This window comes from Harmonia axyridis, chromosome 6 (assembly GCF_914767665.1).
Source record: "Harmonia axyridis chromosome 6, icHarAxyr1.1, whole genome shotgun sequence".
Lineage (NCBI taxonomy): Eukaryota > Metazoa > Arthropoda > Insecta > Coleoptera > Coccinellidae > Harmonia > Harmonia axyridis.
In genome coordinates this window covers 31,389,821-31,402,439 of record NC_059506.1, presented here as the reverse complement: position 1 = coordinate 31,402,439, position 12,619 = coordinate 31,389,821, and the positions used below count along the sequence as shown (strand labels likewise).

General features: G+C 34.1%; 1 protein-coding gene across 2 annotated transcripts in view; it reads right to left on the bottom strand.

The window, feature by feature from the left end:
• LOC123681757 (unconventional myosin-XV) overlaps positions 1-12,619 on the bottom strand; it is a 78,549-nt gene that overhangs the window by 14,509 nt on the left and 51,421 nt on the right. The window lies entirely within an intron of this gene.

Below are 12,619 nucleotides of genomic sequence, written 5' to 3'. Positions count from 1 at the left end.
ATAACCAAGATCAAATCATGAGATGTTTCATTTTGATATTAAAAAACGAGATATTTTAAGAGAAATCAATGGATGTTTATTTCATTGTAAGCTTGCATCGTTCCATTTTTAGTAATAGTTTCTACTTATCAAATGTCAAAAGATGACAGATGTCCTCCCCTTTATGTAATATAGATAGAAAAGGATGCTATATGATACTACACTTGAAAGTGACGTCATTCGCTCTGATTCATGTTCCAGATAAATGGTTGACTGATTTATTTTATACTTTTGTTTTATTGAAAATTTTATTCATCACAATGTTTAAATAAAAGAAGAGACATTTTTCAGAATCCTTTTGACATTATATCATTCTTGAAGACCATAAGTTCTTGATGGATTAACCAAAACTGCCACCTAGCCCGACACTTGAGTAATTCTATGGACACAAACGTCATTTCAACATTATGAAACAAATGGAGGACACACTTTTATTGATTTTTTCTCAGAGTAATAAACATAGATGGAGGGAGTATATGTCATTTTCAGTGAGCAAGTTTTGTCCCCAACATCAAATTTGACATGAAGCGCGCGGAAATAAAAACATATCAGTGATAACTCAATTCGCGAGTTTCTCCACAAAGAACGCACTTCTTATGTCCCATAGTGAATCAACGTTTCATATTTAACCAAAATATATTGAAATAAATACCTAGATATATCAGAAATTCAGAAAACAAACTTCAAGCGCGCCAATCGACGTGAAACAACCGATGACACTAGGAGAGCAAAAACTGCCAAACCTTGCATTTCAGCAGGTAGATATAGAAAGTACTAAATATTTTGCTTATTATAAATTCGCCAATTAGGAAAAATATCGCATTCGAAATATTAAAATTTGCATATTTATTCGAGAATCACTCAAATAAATATATTTCATTCAATATAACATACATTCATAACGGTATAGTAAAATTGTGGATTTGAAAATATATCACAATCCGACAACGTAATCTAACCATGTTGGGGACATGTAAAAATTGCGTATACTCCCTCTATCTATGTTTATTACTCTATGTTCCCAAGCAAATGCGTAAATAACCTGCCTCAGATGCACCCATCAAGTCCAGATGACCAGTGGCCGTAAGAAAACCAAAACACTCCTCTATGTTCGTTACGGTGCTCGACTCGTAATCGTGGAGTAATCAGAACACATCGAGCGGCTCCCTAATGGCATCGCACAAGTGCGAAGAACCATAGAACGTTTCAATTATCTGCCATCGATTTTTGTGAACAAAATTGGAGCACTGACATATTCGTTATCTATAAAAACCAGTTCCGTGGCACATGTGATCACGGAATACATAATTGGAGAAAATTTCTTATTAGCTTTTGCAATTTGCATTATGAATGCAAAGCCGTCAGAGAGTTAATAGTAGGTTCGGATTTTTCTACGGATTAAATCCTATTATTTGCATGTCTTCACAGACCGGATCTGTTATTCGTTAAGATGGGATTAGATTTCGACCACAGAGTCGAAAATGAGGCGGAGTCTCTTCCGGTTGTAGAAGTGAAGGTGTCATGTTAGGTGTATTGGTAGTACTGGAAAAAACCTGTATGGTTATTGGTCCTTTTTGACGTAATAACCTGAATTATTAACGAAATTTTTTAGCGTTTGTTATTTTCCATAGAGTAATAAACATAGATAGAGGCAGTACCTATACGCAAGTTTTACATGTCCCAACATGGTTAGATTACGTTGTCGGATTGTGATATAGTTTCAAATCACAATTTTACTATACCGTTATGAATGTATATTATATTGAATGAAATATTTTTATTTGAATGATTCCCGATTAAATATGCAAATTTGAATATTTGGAATGCGCTATTTTTTTCTAATTGTCGAATTTATAATAAACAGAATATTCATTATTTTCTGTATCTACCTGCTGAAATCCAAGGTTTGGCAACTTTTGCTCTCCTAGTGGTATCCGTTGTTTCACGTCGTTTGGCGCGCTTGAAATTTGTTTTCTGAATTTCTGATATATTTCGGTATTCATCTCAATATATTTTGAGTTGATATGAAACGTTGATTCATTATGGGGTATAAGAAGTGCCTTCTTTGTGGAGAAACTCGCAAATTGAGTGAAATATCGTATAACTGATATGTTTTCATATCCGCGCGCTTCATGTCAAGTTTGATAGTTCATGTTGGGAACAGAATTTGTTTACTGAAGATGACATATGCTCCCTTTATCTATGTTTATTACTCTGAGGCATAATCTGACTAGGGTTCCGTAAATATGGCAGATCGAAATATTGTTTTCCTTCAAAGCTTCAAAACTGCAGATTCGATCAGGATATAAATTTTCATTCGGATATAGAATGACTATATGAGGCCTCTTGCAAAATTTTTATGTTGAGCATTCAAACAGAACTATAGAAAATTGAAGAGGAATATTGAATGAAAATTACCCAATATTTCTTGGAACACTAACCTCACTAAGTTGAGATTTTGAGTTTTGATATGAAATGACAATTTCTAGCTTGGTTTACAATTTAATAATTCACAGCGTTGTCAGAACCATAGAAAATAGCAATTAGTGCATGAATGATGAGCGTTCAAAAGCTCTTGATTTCAAGACAGTGAAATGAAATTTCATAGAAAACTCTGGATGATAGACGAACAGAAGCATCGAATAAAAACATTTGTCTTATGTAAACATTGTGAATGAACCTCGATTTAAAAATTGAATTTTAACTCTTTTAGAGAATGGTACATACCCCCTGCCAAAGATACAATTTAAGTCCCATTTGGACAATATAAACGTCTATAGATCGCATTTGGAAAAAATCCCTCTTTGACATATTAACACACTTCGACCATAAAACACATCCAGTTACAATTACAACTATTGAAGAATTCTGAGTAACGCCAAAACTTTCATCGTATGTAAAACGACAATACAAAAGAATTCAAATGAACGTTTGCTGTAAAAATAATGACTTTATTTTGATTCTTCAGCGATTGGGAAGTTATAAACTCATTTAGGCGAATGTACTCGGGAAGTCATAAGAAAAATTTAATGATCATTATGTAGATCAAAGAAAGCTGATTCGATTCGCATAAAAATTGAGGTATTTCTTTTACAAGCTGTTTCCTCGAATTGGTACTGATTTATTTGAAACTGGTCGATTTCAATGTTGCACATTACATATTGAAGAATATTTCAAAATAGTGAATATATTTATTTATTTATTTATTCAATAAGTAATGAGGGTTGAGGTTGGTTAAACCTATAAATCCAAAACACAAAAGTAAAAAAAGAACAAGAAATTGGTAACTAAAAAATTACAATAATAAAAAGTGGTAATATCTAGGTTACTTCTTAGACGCTAAACGTACTTATTTATTGAGTGATTATATTTCGTCAATTGAAAAGTCCTCGGTCTGATGCTCCAATGAAGAAGTAACCGCCGAAACTGAGGCCTATTTTGAAGCGAAAGACAAATCGTACTACAAAAAGGGCATCGAAAAGTTGGAAAATCGCTATAATTGCTGTATCGCCCTCGAAGGCAACTATGTTGAATAATAAAATCGAATTTTGCCAAAAAAATGTGTTTTACTATGGTAGATCGGGGACTTTTCAATTGGCCTGTTATGTTATCAGGAGCTTGTATATTGAATGTCTTGATTTGTTCATCACAGAAAAATTTAGATTTTTTCGATATTTTCTTGCAATCATTTCGAATTCATATCGTGAAGTCCTGTAACATTATCGGAGCATTCTTATTTACTTCCGTTTTCCGGTATTACGAGTTATCGAAAGAAATGCATACCAGACCTGAAATCAGCTTAAAATATACCTGCGGACATTCTTGTGGTTTATCTATATGGCGTTCAATCGAACAAGAAAGTTTTTAGGAAGATTAAGAACCTTGTTTGAAGCTTCCGTGGAAGTGGGTATGTACAAACAACAAATCCACATGCTCTATCATGTACCTCTTTCAACTTTTACTTCTTGATTATTTTCATTTGGTATGGAATTTCATTTCACCTTATATTGTTAATGGACTTTCTATAGTTTGAACGGATTTTATTGAGTACCTATCAATGTATTTTTTTCCCATGGAATTTGAGGAAGTATTAGAGGATTATCGGAAATTTGATCTCCTAATTGGGTAAAAATTGGCTCTGATTGGTTCCTGTTTCATAAAATTAAAATTTACCGGATATATCGATTATTTTCTAGATGATGCATTGAAAGTTTCTATGTTGTCTGCTCTTGTACTAGATTTATATTGGGTTTCACAATAATATAGTATGGTATACCTACTAGTTTATCATAAGTGAAATTTTAAAGCTCGCGTAATAAGTTAATGCCCTAGAGTAATAAACATAGATAGAGGGAATATATGCAATTTTTACATGTCCCAAACATGGTTAGATTTGTTGTAGGATTGTGGTATATTTTAAAATCCACAATTTAATTATATCGTTATGAAAGTATATTATATTTAATAAAATATATTTATTTGGGTGATTCCGGATTAAATATGCAAATTTGAATATTTGGAATCCGATATTTTTCTTAATTGTCGAATTTATAATAAGCAGAATATTTATTATTTTCTGTATCTACCTGCTGAAATCCAAGGTTCGGCAACTTTTGCTCTCCATGTGTCATCGGTTGTTTCACGTCGTTTGGCGCGCTTGAAGTTTGTTTTCTGAATTTCTGATATATTTAGGTATTTATTTCAATATATTTTGAGTTAATATGAAAATTTGATTCATTATTGGATATAAGAAGTGCGTTCTTTGTAGAGAAACTTGCGAATTGAGTGAAATATCGTATCACTGATATGTTTTTATTTCCCCTCGCTTCATGTCAAATTTGATAGTTCATGTTGGGGACAAAATTTGCTTAAAATGACATATGCTCCCTCTATATATGTTTATTACTCTGAGGTGCACTCTTATTAAATCAAACATCTAGTATGACACAAACTGCTCATACATATTCTGAAATATTTAGGTATTTATTTCAATATATTTTGAGTTAATATCAAACGTTGATTCACTATGGGACATAAGAAGTGCGTTCTTTGTGGAGAAACTCGTGAATTGAGTGAAACATCGTATCACTGATATGTTTTCATTTCCGCGCGCTTCAAGTCAAATTTGATAGTTCTTATTGGGGACAAAATTTGCTTACTGAAAATGACATATGCTCTCTTTATTACCCTGAGCCTATAACCAACTGGTCGATCAAAGTTTTATGAACCAACATATAAGTTATTTTAAATATGACATAACAAAATTGCGCATTAAACCATAAAATTTTCGAAAAAACATTAATTACCTCTTCTGGTATCCACTTATGTTGTTGATTGTGCATACCTAACCAAAGCAAGAACCTACGTAATGTTGGGTCATTCAAGAATGTCATTCATTTCGTTGCTCAAACATTCCCATAGTTAAAATATCGTTTCCACAGTACTCGCCCAATTAGGTTTCATAAGAGAATATCTCCAATTAAAAATGAAAAAAAAAACGGAAGTCTTTGTCTCATAATCGACTTCCGTTTTCTAACTCTTCGATATCGATGTGTATAAGCGTTGATCTACTTTCAAATCTTCAAATACCGATTATATATTCCTCATATCGAAAAAACTGGATTGGTTTTCACAAGATTTCAATCTAACGATAGATGATATCGAGGTGTTATATCTTTTTTTTTTCCAGGCATAATCATTCGAACAAATTGAATGATACGTTCACCGCAGAAGTTAATAGACCATTAAATAGGAAATCACAACGTGTGCCTGCGTTATACAGCCTGAGTTTTTCACCTATGAGATTAGTATAGGGAATGTTTGTTAAATTGGTCCAAAACTAGGTTTATGCATTAAAGATTTCATATGGAGTTTTATCGTATATATGCTCTGAATATAAATGCAATCTATGTAGACTCCTTTGATTGAAAAGTATTCAGAAAATTAATTTTAAATATTTATAAAAAGCACTTCACGAGTGTATCATACACTTTTCACCAATTTCGTCACAATATCAATTTAATTTTGACAAAAGGTAATGCATGTGCCATCTAAGCAGTGTTTTTCCATATACAATATTTTCAATATGTAGTTTTCAATAAAATGAATATTGAGATGATCGATTACAGGAAACAATACTTCATGAATCATTGAATCTTGAATTCATATTCATCTTAATTCCACTTAGCACTAAAAGGAGAAGAATTTGAAAAACTTCACTAGTTCGCAAAATCTTGTCTATTATACCTACGTAGAATTAAAACAAAATGAATATTTCATCAGTTTCACTCACAAGCTACGTTGATATCTAGAATGAATAAATTTCATTAGAGTGAGTTTTTGCATTAATCTGGAATAACTTAGATATCAGATGGCGACAGATGACAGACGAAGAAAAGACAAACAACATTCTCCAAAAAAATTCGAGGAAAACACTGTCTTAGTATTAGCAGTTTTTGAGTGCTCGTTCTTTCATACTCATATTAGATAACATAGCACTGTTTCATGTATTACAAACATTTCCTGATCTGATAGAAATAATTCAATTTAAAATTTAACAATATTTTTAACGTTGTTGAAGCGCACAAAATCCTTAAAATATTTGGTGTACAACTTTGCTTCCGTCGTTTTGTAATAGATGGCTGTAGCGGTAAGTGGTATTCGAGAGAAGTAGATCGTAGATGTCATACAATAAGCTCAGATATTTGTGAACAAAACGCCATCGACATATTAGTCGAATTGTGTCTGCATTATAAAGTTATTCTCGTAAGTAATTGCACAAGTGCATAAAAATTACCCATAATTTTGCATGACAGCGTGTTGTCATGAAAACTGCATGAGTTCATTTTCATTTTTGGAGAAAAAGCCCGACACAGAAGGTGGAGGGCTTTTTCTCCAAAAATGAAAATGACCGAATGCAGTTTTTCAAAGAAAACACGCTGGAATGCGAAATTATCCGGTCATTTTGATGCACGAGTGTAATTCGGGGGAATATTTCCCGAATAAACTGTTACATCACTTGTCAAACTGATGTAGAATGGAATTGCCATAGATTCGAACTGTATAAGATGCATAGAAAATATGCATCTATGAACAGAACAATTATCGCAGTGCAGTTTTGCTTCCTACAATGCAATTATCGCTGTAATTTTCGATAATTGCATTCCATTTACATAGAATTTTTGACATTCTCGTCATTCGCTGGAGGTTTTAATTTTCTGCTTTAATATGAGGAAATCTGCGGCTGAGGCTCATCGAATGGTCTCAAATACCTATGATGATGCCACTATTAGCGAAAGAACGTGCCGAGAGTGTTTTCAACGCTTCAAGAACGATGATTTTGACGTGTATGCAGCATGGCGATATAAGAGAGAAGGTTTTCGAAAATGCAGAATTGGGCATAACTAGATCAAGACTCGTGTCAAACGCAACAAGAATTGGCAGCGTTATTGGAAGTAACGCAACCAGCTACTTTAAAAGGCCTGAAAGTCATAGCAATGATTCAGAAACAAGGAAATTGGATGCCGTATGAGTTGAAGCCGAGAGATGTTGAACGGCATGACAAAGACAGAAGGGATTTATGCATCGCATTGTGACTACATACGAAAATGGGTTCATTACGATAATCCCAAGCGCAGAAAATCATGGGAATATCCCGGCCATGCTTCCACGTCGACGACCTAAACGTTGCAATGGGAAGTCCTACCCCACCCACCGTATTCTCCAGATGTTGCTCCCTCGGACTATCACTTGTTTCGATCTATAGCACACGTCCTGGCTGACCAGCACTTTTGAAGAAGTAAAAAATTGGATCGATTCGTGGATCGCTTCAAAAGATGAACAGTTTTTTAACGCGGGATTCGTACGCTGCATGAAAGATGGGAGAAAGTAGTGGCCAACGATGGACAATACTTTGAATCATAAATGTAGAATCAGTTTTTTACAATAAAGCCTCGAATTTCGGTAAAAAAATGACGGAAGCAAAGTTGTACGCATATGTACTAACGAGAAAAAAAGTGGTATGACAAAGACGTGTTACTTATTGAATTGTGGTAAATCCGAGAATCGAATGTTCACATGTTTTTTTTTTCTGTTTTTATGAGAGCTACGCGAAAGCAATAATTTTCACCACCCCTCAATCATACATCGGAATAATGAGTTTACACAAGAGCAGTCACCATTGTAATTATGCGATAAAGTACAGTAAAGTGCTTGGTTGAAAGCTCAAACTGTTATGAATTTCGAATAAACTCCTATCTTCAAGTTGTTCGTTGATCCGTGCTAGAAGAAGTCAAGTTCACGAACGCCAGTTGGCTAATGATAACGATTTCCAAGGCTGCCTCGATAACGGCAGAAATGGACAAAATTGAATTAGAATTTCCTGATGCGGTCTTTTATAAGCGCGCATCTGTTCAATGCTTCGAAAGTCGATTGTTTGAAATTATTGAGCAGTTTATGAACTATTAATTGAATACGTTCGTTTACAGTTCATAAATCACGCTGGTGGACTTTTATTTCGAAATAAAATTCAATTCGTACATTAATCATTTCAGCACGATGTATGTACTGGGTTTTTCACTATAATTTGAGCTCCCCTTTAAATTTATTACTAAAAGAGGTACAAAAAAAGTTTTCTATAATAACTTCACGAAATCGACTAGTGTTTTTCAAAATGATTTCACAAAACGAAATATATATAGAGTGGGCATTATATTGATAGCAACTTCATTTTTTCAAATAGAACACCCTGTATATTTTTCTATATTTGACTAGCTCTTTTTCCCCTGATTTCGAATATACAACATATGTTTGGATTATCTCTCTTATTTTGAGTACCACAGAGTTTCAAATTCTAAGAACCACCTGGCAAGCTAAGTAATCAGTTTTCAAGTGGAAGGCTGCGTTAATTCAAAATGACCTTTTTTGAGTTATCTCGTTGGCAAGTGGTACTCAGAATAAGAAAGATAGGTCAAACAGATGTTATATATTCGAAATCAGGGGAAAAAGAGCTAGTCAAATATAGATTAATATACAGGGTGTTTCCTAAACATGCGGCAAAAATTCAGGGGGTTGTTTCTTGGACTATTTTAAGCATGTTTTGTCCTTGGATGATTTTTGAAAAACCTCTTTATTTCGAAGATACAGGGCGAACAACATTTTTCATATTTTTGAAATTAATAATAGTTTAAATAAAAATGCGTACCGCACTGTGTTTACTAAGTAGGTACAATTTATTTTTAAATTTGTTTAACAACATTCCAATTACTAAAAACGGCCAGTTTTTTGACTAAAAATTGATAAGTGCAGATGGTAAAGGAATACAGATTAAACACGGTTTTCATTTGAATTCGTTTTGTGATGTATTAGCAATTTTTAGTCAAAAAACTGGCCGTTTTTAGTAATTGGAATGTTGTTAAACAAATTTAAAAATAAATTGTACCTACTTAGTAAACACAGTGCGGTACGCATTTTTATTTAAACTATTATTAATTTTAAAAATATGAAAAATGTTGTTCGCCCTGTATCTCCGAAACAAAGAGGTTTTTCAAAAATCATCAAAGGACAAAATATTCTTAGAATAGTCCAAGGAACAACCCCCTGAATTTTTGCCGCATGTTTAGGAAACACCCTGTACAGTGTGTTCCATTTGAAAAAATGAAATTGCTATCAATATGTTGCCCACTCTGTTTATAATTCATTTTGTGAAATCATTTTAAAAAACACTAGTCGATTTCGAGTAATTTTTGTGGCGAACATTTTTTTGTACCTCTTCTAGTAACAAAGTTGAGGGGGGTCAAATTATGGTAAGAAACACGGTACATAGGCATGCAACTTTGCTTCCGCCGTTTTTTTCCGAAATTCGAGGCTTTATTGTAAAAACTGGTTTTACATTTATGATTCAAAGTATTGTCCATCGCTGGTCAATACTTTCTCCCATCTTTCGGGCAGCGTACGAATCCCAAGTTGAAAAAACTGGTCATCTTTTGAAGCGATCAACGAATCGAACCAATTTGTTACTTCTTCATAAGACTGGAAGTGCTAGTCAGTCAGGCCGTGTGCCATTAATTGAAATAAGTGATACTCTGAAGTGATACACAACATCAAACTTGGAGAAAAAACGTAAATCTATAAGGTGTTATCTCTTATTATATACCGGTTCTTAAGTTCCTCATCGATAAGTATTTCACTATGTATATTAGAAATAACCTTTGTTTTTCTTATTCTCCAATAGTTTTTTTTTTTCTTACCTCTTTGACTGATGGCTTGGGACTTTTTTCAGGACTAGGTATCCTTTCGGGTATCGGCGAAACAACCTTTATCTCTCTAGTACATTTTTCCTTCTCAATCTTTTTTTCCTTTTTTTCTTTAACCTCTTTTTTGACAACAACATTGTTGTTTAAGTCGTTTTCTTTTCCTTTGAGGTTTTCAAACCTTGCCAGAATCTCTTTTACGGACACCTTAGCTTCGCCTTCTTCGGGGATGGTCTCCATACGATTTCGACTCTCATTTAGCCTTCTTTCCAAGCCGGCAATACTTTCTGGGCTCACGTAGTCATAGCAATCTGAATTATTGCTTCCTTCGGACTTCGTCCAAGACCTAGCGCAGATAAGATTGATAGCTCAAAGATTCGGGAACCGAAATACTACTGCCTGGGATTTTTCACTCGAAGATTTGCAAAATATAACGGTACCTTCGCCATTTTGCAACATCTTATTTCGCATCTACTCGAAATTTACATAAAAAATTGACTCTTGTCATAATTCAATTTAGCCTGAAACCTTTATGAAAGAACAGTTTCTCCATGTGTAAAAGTATTCTGAAAATCAGGTCACCAGTTTTTAAGATAAGCACAGACATACGCACAAATTACGCCACGTTACACATGCTCTTTCTAAATTAGGGTAACAAACAAAAATGACAGATTTCTCGGATTATGTCAAGAACAAAAGTCCTATAAACATGGCGTTTCCTCTCAGTACCTCCCCTCCACAAAATATTCAACTTGAATTCAGCATAGATATTCCAATTTGGAGTTTTCATCATGTGATATGCTTATTTTTAAAACAAATCTACAGGGTGATATCTGCTACCGATTTCGAAAAAAAAATTCTCTAGTAATCCTCAGGAAGATCCAAATTATTATAATGATTCAGTTAATGAGCTGTGATTAATAAATAATTAATTATAAGTTTTGGTGCTTATTTAACCAGTATGTAGCGAAGATTAATAAAGATTCGATGAACTCATATAATCATCACAAAAAAGGTCTACATAAGGTATCTCTAAAATAGTCTAAAACAACACGTTTGTGGGCCTATGTTTAAAGGACTTCTTTCTCTTATAATTATCAAAGGAATCTCTAATTTTCTTATGCAAATCCAATATTAGAATACTCTGAATAGGATGTTTGGTAGAACATTCGGGAGATGATTTTTTGATTGTAATTGATGTGTGTTGTTCTAATAACAATTTTTTGAATTCGTCTTTGGCTTGATTCTTAAGTTTTAATATATTATTTTAGGATGTTTAATGAAATTGTAAAGTGTCTAAATATAAAAACCAATGTTTCATCATTTTTATCATTTGCTTCGTCAATTCCATTTTCATCAGAATTTTTTTGTGTTCATGTAAGAAAGAAAAAAAAAAGTTTTCTGAATTACCATTACATTTTTGAGTGGAAATGTCTCTTGAATTTTTTCTTCCCAAAGCTTATAAGTTTCTACTGGAAATAATAATTCAGAAGAAAAGCCGTATTGAAAAAAAATAGCTAAGCTCAATGGATTCGTCATCTGTGAGTCAAACCTTATCGTTTTAGACCATTACCGGCTCAAAAGTAGACGCATAATTTATTAATTTGTTTAAAAAATTTAATTTTTTTTCGATTTCCCTGAAAATTTTCAATTTGGACCAAAAAGCCTGGTTGCCAAATCATGCGGTTTTTCCGGTATTTCCCGAATCTTCGAGCTATCCCCTTTAGTTTACCTGATGCTTCCACACTGGTTCTGAGAATACACCGCACACTTGTTAGCGAAAGAACCCTGACTCTTGGTGTCGGTACCAGAGTCAGAATCGTGGGAGTCATCGCTCTGACTCTCCGAGTTGTTCGAGGAATTCGCCAGACTGTCCAGAGAGTTCTCATCGTAGTTTCTGGACTGCGAAGGCACCACGTCGTGGGACTTGCACTTAAAATTGCTGGATTTCGAAGAGGACCACTTGCTCTTGTTCATTTTGTCCTATCGGCAACGCTGTCAGAACATCATCACTCAAAAACCGCTCAACTCAAAAATTTTCTGGATATGTTGCCATATCTCGCGAAATTTCCGACGTTTCAACCCCTTCGACGGAGGGTCGGCTATGTTGCCATATCTCGCGAAAATTCCGAAAATCCCGGATCGAACCCTTTCTGAACTCCAATACTGTCAGATGAGTATTGAAGACAGTTGAGCAGCGGTAGTAACCGTGGCCGTTCTTCGACTGTTTGCACCGCCAGCTTGGGAATGACTGACCCACTAGCTGACCACCGACAGCAGACTGGGAGAGATATGTGGGACAGTTTTAAAACACCATAACAGATGGTTGG